The following is a 15,141-nucleotide window of genomic DNA, read 5'->3' as shown; positions in this document are numbered from 1 at the left end:
GAGACGAAGGAACCAGTGGACTGACCCAGGAGGAAAAGGGAAAGACAAAAGTGCTAAGTGTGGTCACCGTGGAGAAGGCATCAAAGCTAGAGGATACATTAGTGATGCCTATTGGGAAGAGGACCACAGAGGATAAGGAAGGAAGACGTGCCCCTGGTCCTAGTAAGAAGAAAGGAAAGAAAGGAGAGGATGTCAAGGCCAAGAGGAAAAGGAGAGCTCGTCGAAAGTTTCATGTTTCAGATTTTCCACTAGGGGATGGGCAATTAAGCTATGACTTCAGGAGCATCTGACGAGCAAGAAGGAAGATGTTACTTTTGGGCAGCTTATAGAGATGGTGCCTAAGCTAAAGCGACAGTGGAAGAGGATGGTTAACCCAATGGAGAAAGAGCCAGAGAGAGGTTCAGTAAAGGTGTTGGCAATGGATGAGCTACCAGACATTTGTCCAATAGTAGATGTGTGGCATAAAAGGAAAAATTTGGGACAAGGTTATGTGGATGGCGGAGCCCAAATATGCATCATAACACACTCATGCGTTGAGAAGATGGGTCTCACAGTGGTTGGGGTGTCAGGTTTTTGGATCAGATTGGCAAACCATCAAAAAGTAAAATGCTTGGGTGTTGTAAAGAGCTTAGAAGTGGAGGCATATGATGCAAAGGCAGTGGTTGATTTTCATGTGATGCCAGCAGGGTTGGGAGCATATCCTATTATACTGGGCAGACCATGGTTACGTGCAGTGGGAGCTGTTCATGATTGGCGACATGGTACGATTAGCCTCTATGGAAAGACACGTACCAAGAAGCTTTATAATATGGACACAAGGAAACGATTAGAGGAGCTTTATGAAGATGAGGATGAGTCTAGTGATGAAGACTCTTCCATGGTGACAGATGAGGACAGTGATAGCACTACCAGCAGTGATGAGGATGTTGATGTTGCATTTCTTTTGATGGACAAAGAAATCCAGGAGTTTGGTTTAGTTGCATTTGCGAATGAGGTTGAAGATGAAAGTGAAGGGCCTTATGAAGTGATTGAAGGGCTGATGCAAACCAAGGTTGAGTTGTCAAAGAAGCAGGAATTGATGACACAAATGATCAGTGGAGACCTCTCAGCTATGGAGAAGGATATATATTTGCACATGCTAGCTAGTTTTCCTGATTTGTTCATTACTTCATATGAAGAGATTAGAGGGTTCAAGGGCGAAGAGATGCATATAGAGCTGAAAGAAGGTGCTAAGCCAGTGCGGCAAAGGCTAAGAAGGATGGGTCAAGAGCAAATGGAAGCCTTGCGAGAAGAGGTGGACAAGTTGTTGAAGGCAAGGTTCATAGTCCCTGTGGAGACCACAAAATGGGTGAGTCCAGTTATAGTCAGTCCAAAGAAGGATGGGAAGTGGAGAATTTGTGTAGATTTTAAACCCTTAAACGCAGCCACTAAGAAGAACCCATATCCTCTTCCATTCATCGATCAGATCTTGGATTCAGTGGCAGGTTATGAGAGGTACAATGTGTGTGATGGTTTTTCAAGCTATTTTCAATTGAAGATTGCTCTTAAAGACCGCACAAAGACAACTTTCATTACGCCATGGGGCTGTTATTGTTACATAGTATTGCCGTTTGGGTTGTAAAATGGACCATCTTTCTATCAAGAGAGAGCAAATTGGGTATTGGAACCATTCATTGGTAGTTGTGTTAAAGCTTTTATGGACGACTTCTGTGTCTACAGCAGTAGGGCTGAACACCATGAGAAGCTGCAGATGGTGTTGGCTCCATATGATGAATGTGGAGGACAACTAAATCCAAAGAAATGTCATCTAGCACAGCCAAGGGTGAAGTTGTTGGGCCACATGGTGTCAAAAAATGGCATTGAGGCTGATCCAGACAAGGTTAAGTCTATTATTCTTCTTCCATCACCTACGAGTACGAAGCAATTGGCAACCTTTATACACAAAGTGAAGTACATGGCACGGTTTATTCCATTGTCTTCTCGGATTCTTTATCCATTACAACAAGTGGCAAAGCATGATCCATTGCAATGGGTTGTCAGCCATGCAGGCTCCTGATTGGGAGAAAGTGTTTTATGTAAATCCATCAGTAGGGGATGATGCCATTGGAGCCATGCTACTGCAAAAGGGGAAGGGCAGCCATTATATGAGGCCAGTGTATTGTGCAAGCCGAGTGAAGTTGGTAGCGGAGAGAAAGTTCTCGGAAGTAGAGCTAGTGATGGCCAGTGTAATATTTGCTTGTCGAAGATTTCATCATTACTTGCTACCACGGCCTTTTGTTTTCTTGAAGAGTTATGCCTTTTTGCCACAATTAATTAATGGTACTAACATGTCAAATGTGGTGAAGAAATGGGTAATTGAGCTGCAAGAGTTTGAGTTCTCTTTTCTAGTGGAAGATAGTACAAGGGCTACCCTAGCTGATTTGTTGACCTACAAGGAGAATCCCCTTATTGTTAAGGAAGAGGTGGTGAGAAAGGTAGTTGAAGAAGTGCCACAGATCAGCAATGCACATGTGTTGTTCTTTGATGGTTCATACAGAAAGATCCATGATGCAGCTTCAGGGGGTATAGCACTTTATGATCCAGAGGGGAAGCTAGTATCCAAGAGAGGGTTCAAATTGGATGCTCATAGTAACAATGAGGCTGAATATGCTACTCTGGAAGCCGGATTACACATTTGTTTGAAGCATGGGGTTCGAAGGTTGAGCATAAAAGGTGATGCCTTGTTAGTGGTGAAGCAAGTGCTGGGTGTGTGGAAGAGCAAGAACACCTCATTGAAGGAAATGTGCTTCAGAATTAAAGGCCTGTTAAAAAATTTCGAAGCATGGATCATCAGACACATTGAACGTGCTCTAAATGGAGAGGCACATGAAGCAGCTCAAGGCGATTGGGGAGCTATTTGTGTTGAGGACCACTTTACCTCTTTATCATGGCCGGGAAAGTTTGGCTCAAGAAGAGGAGTTTTTGCTAACAGGAATCATTCCAAAGGAGATTCAGAAGTCTAAGAAGTATGGCTTTGTGCGTAGAGCATACAGGTACAAATTGATTGGTGATGTCTTATACATGAAAGGGGATGATCTCGTGTTGAGACGTGTACCTTGGCGGGAGGAGCTTTACAGAGTGTTGGAAGAGAATCACAAAGGCGCATGTGGTGGCCATTTTGCTCTAAAGATCACCTTGCATAAGATTTTGCAAGAGGGGTATGTATGGCCTAGTTTGCACAAGGATGTTTACCATTGGTGTAGGTTTTGCAATAAGTGTCAAGCATTTGGGAAGAGAGTGTTGAAGCCAGAGCTACGAAAAACCATTATGGCGTTTGATGTGTTTGAAAAGTGGGGGATTGATGCAATAGGCCCATTACCTATCACAAGCAGGGGCAAAAGCTATATTTTGACGGCAGTGAACTATCTCTCTAGATGGGTAGAGGCTATAGCAGTAAAACAGATCACTGCAAAGGATGTGGCAAATTTTGTGTATGATGAAATATGTTGCAAGTTTGGGGTGCCATTAGAGATACTTTCAGATAAGGGTCCAGGATTTAGAGCTAAACTGCTAGACTTCTTATGCACAAAGATGAAGATTAGGCACCAGCATACCACTCCTTATTACCCACAGTGTAATGGCTTAAATGAAAGATTCAATGGTGAGTTGGTACAAATTCTTTCTAAAGTGAGAGAGCACCAAGGAAAGAATTGGGATTTGGAATTGCCTAGTGCATTATGGGCTTACCATACTTCGGTGAAGACAGGTACAGGGTTTACTCCATTTCATTTGGTGTATGGAAAGGAAGCACTATTGCCTGTGGAGGTAGAGTTGCCTGCGGTCAAGATGTTAGAGAAGTTGCTTGGGCCGCCTAGTGATGCATTCAAAGAGAGGCTCTTGCAGTTACAAGAGGTTCAGCTGGATAGGATGAGTGCATTGGAGCATTATGGGCAGATGCAGGATAAGGCTTTGGCAAAGATAAATGAAAAGGTCAAAAGTAAGGGTATCAAGAAGCATGACTTGGTTTTGCGCTACAACGGTAACCTGGACAACACCTTCCAAAAGAAGTTTCAAATTAAGTGGGAAGGCCCTTTCAAGGTAGTGGAGTGTTTTCCAAATGGCACATATCAGCTGGCTAACCTGGATGGTGTTCTACATAAGTCAAGGGTAAATGGATTGCGTCTTAAATTGTATCATGCTAGATTGATGATGGTGGAGCAAGATGAGCTGTCTGTGGATCAAGCAGTGTTGGTGAGGGATGAGGAGACCTGTGATGCAGCGAGTCTCATATCTCTCTTTGCTGCTACTGATCATGAATGATCTAACAGGCTAGGGGATGGGCAAATTATGTCAGGAGTTTTTTGGAGCAAGGGATTGCGCATATGTACATATACATGCATGGTGCATCAAATAAAGAATTGCCCATTTTTCAGAGCCAGGTGGTTACGTGGGGCCCACATGTGTAAAGGTAGGACAGGGTGTACATAGTGCAGCGATTTTCACTATTACCACTACCAGTGTGTTTTTTCTACAATAATGAGGAGTTGGTAGCATGTAAAACTTCTCGAGGAAGCTATCCACGGGCCGACGACATGAGGTAAGCAGGTGCGTCAGATGGCATCTAGTGGCGTCAGGAGGCCGAACGGGGTCAATATTTGCACGTGGATGAATACGGACACAACGTGGGTGTTTTCTTGTGAGAGTTATGCAAAAAGGTCATCATTAGGACCACTTTTTGGGGCCACTTCATGTGGTGGCGGGATGCATTATTGAGAAGAAATGAGTGCCAGGTGTGCGGATGATGCAAAAAGGAGACAACTATGCACTGCTAGGTCAGTTTTTGGCATGTTCGGGGTCCGTTTGAGGTCATCTAAAAGGCCACGGGTGCCCAACTAATAAAGCTAAGTGTGGGAACTGAAAAAACAGAGATAAGAACAGAAAAAACGTGGAGAAGAGAGGAGGAACAGCCACAGGTGTGTTTTTGGGATTTTTGGAGCCTGTTTTGGTCGTAAACTGCTCATCCGAGGTCGGATTTGAGCACTTTGACATTGTAGACTGGGGTTTTGGGCCGTTCCGGACGCGATGGCGCTGTCCATTTTGCCAAATTCCTCACTCTTTTTTTGCTATTTTGGCTGTGTAAGTTTCTCCTACGAGCGAAGCTTCTGCTCCAATTTGTGATTGTATCTGGCTTATTTTACCCATACTGTGTGAGCTATTTGCCCCCTTGGTGTTGGCCCAAGCTCATTTGTATCTAATTATCAACAGTTATTCTCTTTTGACCTGAGTTTTTTGGATGTGTGTGTGTGTGTGTGTGTGTGTGTGTGTCTGTGTGGAGTGGGCAAGTGGATAGTCTCTCTCCTCCCATTCCATAGGTGTGTTCCCTGTCTCGGCCAGGTGGACTGTGTAAGCCGAGTGGTGCCCCATAGTGTGTGTGTGTGTGTGTGTGTATCCTCCCAAGAGTGTGTGTCGGGTCGTTATAGAGGCGTTCTGTGTGTTTCCATCCCGCTCACAACGTTTAATGCCATGCGATAGAGATGGCCATGGATGCCAACAACCTCATATTTGTGGTGACAAAGTTGTTGTTTTCGGGCTTTAAAAAATGTGCCAAGGGCTGTTATTGGTATGTGGGGACACATTTGTTGTTGCTTTGAATCAATTATAGCCCAAGGGGATACTCATCAATTTGATCCATTTAAAGGGTTTATCTCCAAAATCTGACTAGAAAAGTGATTCCCCACAGGTCTAGACTCACCATGCAACCTGCTCTTAGGTTCAAGACCAATTTTCCTCCATTATTCTAGGTTAGATCTATGAGGACAAAACTAGGTTTTGGATAAGTAAAGGACACTTTATCACTTTGAAAATATTTTGTTAGGCCAAGGAATTCATTTTTGACATAAATTGATGTAAGGGCTCTTTATCGATCTAAGGACTAAAGGCTCATAATTGATCTAAGAAGCTATCCATTGATCTCAGTCACAAAAAGGGAGCCAAGGCCTACTTTGTCTTATAATGTTTGTTTCTTTTTGTGCATGTAGATTAAAAATCCTAAAAACTGAAAAAAAAATCATTTAAAGAAGTGTTGCATTTGCTCATAGCAATCCATAAAACGGGAACCCACATGTTATCAAGGTTGGAACAACCCTAGCCTCAGGTTTAGAAGTTCCTTTGAGAGAATCCACTCGTAGCAATAGAGACATGGCTTAACCGAGGCTGGGTTGAACCAATACCCAAAGAACATAGTGCCCTTGAATCTAAAGAAACTTCCATGTGCAACACCTCTTCCATGGCATCCATCAGAAGGTTCTATGGTAGTGAGGTTTATGAAATACCTAGAGATACTGTGTGAGTTGGAATTTTGTTAGGGCCTCAATATGTAAGGAGGTTTGAGACTTTGAAGCCTCCACCGCTTTGTGGTAATTTTAGATGTATGACCCTTTTGTGTTGTGGTGTTCCAACATGACATGATTACTTCTTTAATATACCGGCCTACATGCATTCGCATCACTTTGTCAAGGGTGTTTCTCATACTTGCTCAAAAATTAGCTTTGCTCGATTTTCTTTGCTCGTTTATTGGAAAGCCCCGCATTCAACAGCCTAATGGCTTGCCTGATTCCTATTGGCCAGAAGACAAAGGGGTCCAATGAGAGTTTAATTGCATTATTTAATTACCTAAAGCTCTCACAAAAGGGGACACATGTCACAAGGCTATCACTTATGCTTCTCAATTATGATTGGCTAAGCTTTGCAGGGTCCAATCGGGTGCCAGCAAGAGTAATTTGCAAGAGGGGTCGACCAAGAGAGAGAGGGGGGGCTGATTTTGGCAAGGATTATCACACACACCCACACTCACACAATCTCATGTGTGAAGCAAGAAGACTCTTTCTCTCCTTCTCAAGCTTTAATGGAAAGCTCATCTCTACTCCAAGCTTGTGAGAAGGGAGGCCTACACCAACAACTCTTGGCTTTGTGATGCAAATCCAACCAAGAACCAAGCTTCAATGCATGCCCATTTTCTCTACCATGCTAATTATTAAGCTATGCTAAGTTGTTATGAGTGATTATGTGAGGAGATATACTTCTTTCTCGTAAGACTAATCCTTCTTCCTCTCAATCTGCTCTCATACCCTGCTAGCTCTCACCATCTTCGAAGGTGTGTAAGGTCTTGGGTCTGAGACTGTGAGGAAATTGATGTTGTGTTTTATAAGTGTGTGCATGGTGATTGAAGCTTCCATCTTCATTGCACCGGAAAGTTATTGAAGGAACACAAAGTATTGTATTGTAAAATGTCTCCCTTGATGGGGGAAACCTATATTACAAAGCCTTTTGGAGGGGGGACAGGCTCCATGTAAATCCATGCCTCAATTGTTCTCAATAGCTTAATTTCTCTCTCTTTTGAAGTATTGTTCATGTCTATCTAACTAGGTGTTATGCTTTTTTTTTCTCTCTCCATCCAAGCACTCTTGCTATCCTCATTAGGAGTCTTTTCTAATGAAATGCTCACTATGTCTATGCTATTTTCGGCTACACACAAGTTACTAGGCCATTAAATGCTACATTGGTATAAGAGCACAAGGTTTCTCTTTTCTTGCTCAAGAAGGGAGGTCCTCAAGCTAGCTATAAATGGTTGGTATTTTTAATTGCAATTGCGTAAGTAGAATAGGGATTTTTCAACCTTGCAGTGCGCTTGCCTTCGTGCAGATAATGGGGTATCACCGTCGAGAGCTATGGTATTAATAGTGGAGTCCTACACGGCTTTCCTACGGCTTAACCACCATTGAGCTATTAGAAGCTTGATAGGAGCCGGTACTATTTGGGTGTTGAAAGATCCTCTCTTGTATTCCTTGCAATTAATGATATTTGAGCCACGGGTAGCTTGAGTCCTTTTCTAAAGGGGTAAAGTGTGGCCGCCAGTCTTCAGCTAACACTCCCCCCCTCCTAGCTCATGTCGTCCCCGACATGACAGTAGAGCAGCTGCTTCAGTGGAGGATGTCGCGTATCTTCAAAATGGACTCATACCGAGGAGCAGTAACTAGGGCTTGAAGTGCCAAAGTACACCTAAAAATTGTTAGAATGACTGACAATAGTAAAGAGAGTGAAATTAATGATGATAGCTTTGATTTTGCTAATGATGAGGCTACTAATGATGCCCCTATGCTTGTTAACAACCTTGTTTCTAGGCTTCAACAAGCCATTGGCAATCCATCCCTCCAAAGTGAAGTGCAACGGCAACTTTGTGCTCATGGGATTCTCCAAGCTCCCCACCATGAAGAAGGAGGACCTAGGAAGCCTCCTTGTGAGACTTACAAAAGAGGCCTCTCTGATTCGGGAAGAAGAAGAGGATCCATACGAAGGGCTCAAAAATTTAATTCTTGATGATGCGTCTCCTTCCCAAAGGAGAACTCAAGAGCCCCCACCAAAGGAATGAGAAAGAAGTGAGTCTCCTGCCACCTCGGCGGAGATGGCTCCACGAAGACGGCGGAGAAAATGCTCTCCATCACCTCCTAAACGGAGAAGACCATCGCACACCTCTCCACACTATAATTCAAAGAGGGATGACAAAAAACAAGATAAGAAAAAGGCAAGAAAGAGGTCACCCTCTTCTCTATTTTCTTCATCCTCTTCCTCTTATGAAGAAAGTGATGGTGCAGACATGGAGGACCAAGGCAAGAAAAAGGCAAGAAAGAGGTCACCCTCTTCTCCATCTTCCTCAAATTATTCATCTTCTGAAGAAAGCGATGGTGCAACTTTTGAACCATCAAAAAGAAGAGGCCATAGGAAATCCTATGCCGCGTGGAAGAGGTCGTCCAAGCTCAAGAAGTTCAAAGAGGAAAGAAAGAGCATCTCTTTCCTTACCTACGATGGCATCTTTGGTGCTACGGACAAAGTCTTGGCCTTCATCCAACAATTGATGCGGCATTTGGAGATGAGGGCTTCACAGAGTTCTCTAAGCTACGCCATGTAGCTATGAATTTTTGAAAGTCCGCCAGGCAATGGTGGTCTAGCCTACCGACAAACGGTGAAGCTCCACGAACATGGAAATCTTTAAGAGCTTGCATCATGAAGCAGTTTTTGGCCATCGATGCCAAAGACAAAGTACTCACCAAATGGAGAATCTTGAAGCTCTCTCCCTATACATTCACAAATAGGTAGACAAGTTTTGGGACTTACATCTCAAAGCCACTGTCTTCAAAAAGATGGATTTTGGAGAGCAAAAACAACAATTTTGTGCAGGCTTAACCGAAGATTTGGCGGAGTATGTTACCTCCCAAAGGCCACGCACCATATCTGCGGTCATACACCATACCATGGTGGTTTCATGAATCAACTTCCAAACAGGGGCTAAGAGAAATCTTAAGCCCACGGAAAACAAGGGTTCCAATGAGCCTAAGGAGAAGGACAATGTCCAAAAGTCTCCTAAGGGCAATTCCAATAACAACAAAGCTAAGGAGAAGGGAGTTTACAAAGGCAAAAACAAACTCTCTTTTAAAGAGCTTGAGCGTTATTGTAAAGATAACCGTTGTTTCAAATGCGGTGAGCAAGGGCATGCTACCGTGCTTGCCTCCAAAAGAACACCCGCCATGAGCCTCCTAGAGCTACCTTGGTCGAAATCCAATCCTATGCCGCGTGGAAGAGGTCGTCCAAGCTCAAGAAGTTCAAAGAGGAAAGAAAGAGCATCTCTTTCCTTACCTACGATGGCATCTTTGGTGCTACGGACAAAGTCTTGGCCTTCATCCAACAATTGATGCGGCATTTGGAGATGAGGGCTTCACAGAGTTCTCTAAGCTACGCCATGTAGCTATGAATTTTTGAAAGTCCGCCAGGCAATGGTGGTCTAGCCTACCGACAAACGGTGAAGCTCCACGAACATGGAAATCTTTAAGAGCTTGCATCATGAAGCAGTTTTTGGCCATCGATGCCAAAGACAAAGTACTCACCAAATGGAGAATCTTGAAGCTCTCTCCCTATACATTCACAAATAGGTAGACAAGTTTTGGGACTTACATCTCAAAGCCACTGTCTTCAAAAAGATGGATTTTGGAGAGCAAAAACAACAATTTTGTGCAGGCTTAACCGAAGATTTGGCGGAGTATGTTACCTCCCAAAGGCCACGCACCATATCTGCGGTCATACACCATACCATGGTGGTTTCATGAATCAACTTCCAAACAGGGGCTAAGAGAAATCTTAAGCCCACGGAAAACAAGGGTTCCAATGAGCCTAAGGAGAAGGACAATGTCCAAAAGTCTCCTAAGGGCAATTCCAATAACAACAAAGCTAAGGAGAAGGGAGTTTACAAAGGCAAAAACAAACTCTCTTTTAAAGAGCTTGAGCGTTATTGTAAAGATAACCGTTGTTTCAAATGCGGTGAGCAAGGGCATGCTACCGTGCTTGCCTCCAAAAGAACACCCGCCATGAGCCTCCTAGAGCTACCTTGGTCGAAATCCAAGCAGAGGAAACCCACCACAAAGGATCTCCTCTATGTCATGCTTGGGGAAAGGTAAGAGAACATGATGCTTTTATTCTCTTTGACCCTGGTTCTACTCACAATTTCATATCCACAGAGTTGGCCACCAAGCTAGCCTATAAGATGGGAGATGTCCTACCCACTGATGGTGCTTTCAGGGGCAAGAAGATTCAGTCACTCCCTTAATTGGGAAATTGAGGCTCCATGTCCAAAGCTATGTGGACAAAGAGGACTTGTTTATCTCTCCTCTCAAGCACGAGGATGTAATCCTAGGGGCACCATGGTTTGATTGCATGGCTGCCAATGTTAAAGTCCCTGAAATAAGAATCTACTTTAGGTTCAGGGAAAAAGATACGTACATAGATGTCAAAGAGATGGGTAACACCATACCCATTGTACATACGCAAGCTTTCAATAAGTCAATAAAGAGCTCTATTTCTGTGTACATGATTTTTATTAAAGATTCTCAAAATGAACCTAATGCTCTAGCAAAAGAAAATATAAATAATCACAAGGAACTAGAGTTATCCAATTTTCTCAGGCATTTCAAGATGTTTTTATTGACGACATCCCTTGTGAACTACCTCCTAAACGAGGCAATGATGACCATGTAATTGAACTTCTTCCAGGAAGTTCACAGCCTAATAAACCTCGTTATAGAGTTTCTCAAGCTCAACAAGAGGAGATTATGCGACAAGTGCTTGAGTTAGTTGAGAAGGGTGTGGTTAGGCCTAGCTCATCTCCATTTTGCCCACCCGTGTTATTAGTGCAAAAAAGAAAGACCGCATATCGATGTGTGTTGACTATAGAGCACTACATAGGATCACTATCAAGAATAGGTTTCTCGTTTCATAGGTAGAAGACCTATTTGAGAAGCTACAAGGGTCGACCTACTTTAGTAGAATTGACCTAAAAAGTGGCTACCATCAAATAAGGATAATTGATCAAGACATTGTAAAGACCGCATTTTGCACTACGTTTGGTCTTTACGAATACATTGTCATGCCTTTTGGTTTGACCAATGTACTAGCCACATTCAACAGCTTGATGGAGAAGCTATTCAGGCCTCACTGAACCTTTATTGGAGTGTTCTTTGATGATATTATCATCTACTCTAATTCACTAGATGAACACAAGCAACACCTCCATGTAATATTTCAAGGTCTAAGAGAGAATAAACTTTATGTCAATCGAAAGAAAAGTGAGTTTTTCTTACAAGAGATTCAGTATTTAGGTCACATTATCTCTCAAGATGGCATCCAAATGGGTCCATCAAAGCTAGAGGTAATAAAAGGATGGCCTAATCCAAGGAATCTTCAAAGCTTTATAGGTATATGTGCATATTATAGATGCTTCATAGAAAAGTTCTCACTAATAGCAGGACCATTACATGACCTAACAAAGAAAAATGTTAGGTATACATGGTCTGCCAAGGAGAACAATGCTTTTGAAAAGCTTAAAGAAAAGCGTATCTCTCAACCTATGCTTACATTGCCGGATCTCTCAAAGCCATTTGAGGTCCAATGTGATGTTTGGGGTCATTGCCTTGGAGCTGTTTTGCTCCAAGAAGGGCACACCATAGCCTATGAAAGTCGAAGGCTCGACCCTGTTGAGCAAGCTCTAGGCATATATGAAAAGGAACTCCTTGCAGTTCTACATGCCTTAGACTCATGGAAGCACTATTTACTGGGGTCTCCTTTCATTTTGCGGACGGATCACCAAAGCCTTAAGTACTTCATGGTGTAGACCAAGCTCTCCGACAAACAAATGAGGTGGGCAAATTTCCTTTCGCAATTTCATTTTCATTTTGCTAATATTGCTGGCAAGCATAATCAAGTAGCTGATGCACTCTCAAGACGGACGAGAGTGAATGCGGTTTCCATGGCAACTCACAATGATCTATCTTCTATGATAGATGAGTATGCTATTGATTCCACTTTTAGAGATGTGATTTCAGCCCTTGCACTAGGGAAGAAAGAGGAACCATTTACTTTACAAGATGGATATCTTCTTTATGGCAATAGACTATGCGTTACTAACTCACTACGTGAGAAAGTAATGTATGTATCTGATGCTCCTCCTTATGCGGGTCATAGTCTACCCTAAAAGGGATTGAAACATATTTCTATTGACCTACCATGAAAACAGATATACAAGAGTATGTTTCTAAATGTGTGGTATGCCAAAAGACAAAGTTTGATAGAGGGAAGCAACCTGGATTACTTTACAAGATGGATATCTTCTTTATGGCAATAGACTATGCGTTACTAACTCACTACGTGAGAAAGTAATGTATGTATCTGATGCTCCTCCTTATGCGGGTCATAGTCTACCCTAAAAGGGATTGAAACATATTTCTATTGACCTACCATGAAAGCAGATATACAAGAGTATGTTTCTAAATGTGTGGTATGCCAAAAGACAAAGTTTGATAGAGGGAAGCAACCTGGATTGCTTCAACTTGCCAATCCCTAATTCACCATGGGAGAGCATATCCATGGATTTTATCTTTGGATTGCCCAAGTCTATCCATGGAAATACAGGAATATGGACGATGTCTTCCCTATTGAGCTTGTCCCTCTACTATGGAAGATTGATAGGACTAATGCGCAGACATGCTTGCGGTAGCCCTAGGCTCTCAAGCGCCAAATGGATTAGTCATCCATTCTCGAACAATGTTGTAGGGTAAGATAGGGATCCTCTACCCACTAGAAAAAGGACTAATGAATAGGCTTTATCTTCTCTACCCCATACTCGAGGATGATATGATTTCAAGAGAGAGGTAATGTCATAATAACTAATATTTAATTCTCCTAGATGATTTTCTCATGTTAAACTGATCATTTAATATGGGAAAGTGCCAAGGGAGAAAAATCTAGAATATTGGTTAAGCTGGCAAACCGGCCACAATAGTAGGGATCCAAAAGGGGGGCCATCTGCAAAAGATCAATGTGCAACAATGGGCTTCAAAGACCCTAAGGTTCAGCCCATTAAGACTTCCAAAATGCTAAGGTTCCAAAATTCAAAGGTTATGTCCAAATGGTCAAGCTTAGTGAAATTGGATGCTTTGTGAGTGTACATAAAAGTCTTCAAGACTCCTACATAGAAGGGGGCGAGCCCTGTAAGTAGGGGATGAGAGAGAAACACACACACACACACACACACACACACACACTCACAGGCTCCCTTTACACAAAGGGAATAGGGGACACATGTCAGCTCCCTAGCCCAATTGCCCACAAGGTGCACTCAAATCCTATTGGATGGCCATAAGGTGGACCAATGATAATTAGGCTAGAGTAAATCTAGTTTAATTCATTCAAAAACACTTAATAAAAGAACCAACTAAAATTAATCTCTCTAGAAGACTATTGGCTAGTCTCCCAAGGGGTCCAATGAGCATTCAGCAGCCCAATGGCTTGCCTGATTTCTCTTGGCCACAAGACAAAGGAGTCCAATGAGAGTTTATTGCATTATTTAATTACCTAAATCTCTCACAAAAGGGGAAAGGGGGACACATGTTACAAGGCTATCACTTGTGCTTCTCAATTATGATTGGCTAAGATTTGCAGTGTCCAATGGGGTGCCAGCAAGAGTAATTTGCAAGAGAGGTCGACCAAGAGAGAGAGAGAGATGGGGATGATTTTGGCAAGGATTATCACACACACACACACACACACAATCTCATGTGTGAAGCAAGAAGACTCTCCTTCTCAAGCTTTAATGGAAAGCTCATCATCTACTCCAAGCTTGTGAGAAGGGAGGCCTACACCAACAACTCTTGGCTTTGTGATGCAAATCCAACCAAGAGCCAAGCTTCAATGCATGCTCATCTCCTCTACCATGCTAATTACTAAGCTATGCTAAGCTATTATGAGTGATTGTGTGAGGAGATATACTTCTTTCTCGTCAGACTATTCCTTCTTCCTCTCAATCTACTCTCATACCCCGCTAGCTCTCACCATCTTCGAAGGTCTGTGAGGTCTTGGGTCTGACACTGTGAGGGAATTGATGTGTTTTATAAGTGTGTGCATGGTGATTGAAGCTTCCATCTTCATTGCACCGGTAAGTTATTGAAGGAACACAAAGTATTGTGTTGTAAAATGTCTCCCTTGATAGGGGAAACCTATAATACAAATCCTTTTGGAGGGGGGAACAGCTCCATGTAAATCCGGTCCTCAATTGTTGTCAATAGCTTAATTTCTCTCTCTTTTGAAGTATTGTTCATGCCTATCTAACTAGGTGTTATTCTTTTTATTGCTCTCTCTATCCAAGCACTCTTGCTATGCTCATTAGGAATCTATTCTAATGAAATGCTCACTATGTCTATGCTATTTTCCGCTACACACAAGTTACTAGGCCGGACAATGTGTAAGCTAGGGGGAGGCTATAAGATAGCACGGTTGGGTGGAGACTAGCACACGCACTACCACCGCCCTATCAGTGGTATCCGAGCTATTTTTGGAGAAGGGGAAAAGCGGGTTACATATGCATACGATACGCTGCTTTTCTCCCATGTTCTGCAAATAGCGATGTCTTCGCTTTGCAGCAAAAAGAAGACGGGCACAATTTCCTCTATGCAGCACGCGTGGATAGACAGCGACAGCCGACCGCGGCTGTCCCATCTACACCCTCCACAACACTCTTGCTATGCTCATTAGGAATCTATTCTAATGAAATGCTCATTATGTCTA

The sequence above is a fragment of the Adiantum capillus-veneris genome, chromosome 8, assembly GCF_014529385.1.
Source record: "Adiantum capillus-veneris isolate H3 chromosome 8, ASM1452938v2, whole genome shotgun sequence".
NCBI lineage: Eukaryota > Viridiplantae > Streptophyta > Polypodiopsida > Polypodiales > Pteridaceae > Adiantum > Adiantum capillus-veneris.
The sequence above is the reverse complement of the archived record's forward strand: the minus strand, read 5'-3'. Positions refer to the sequence as shown.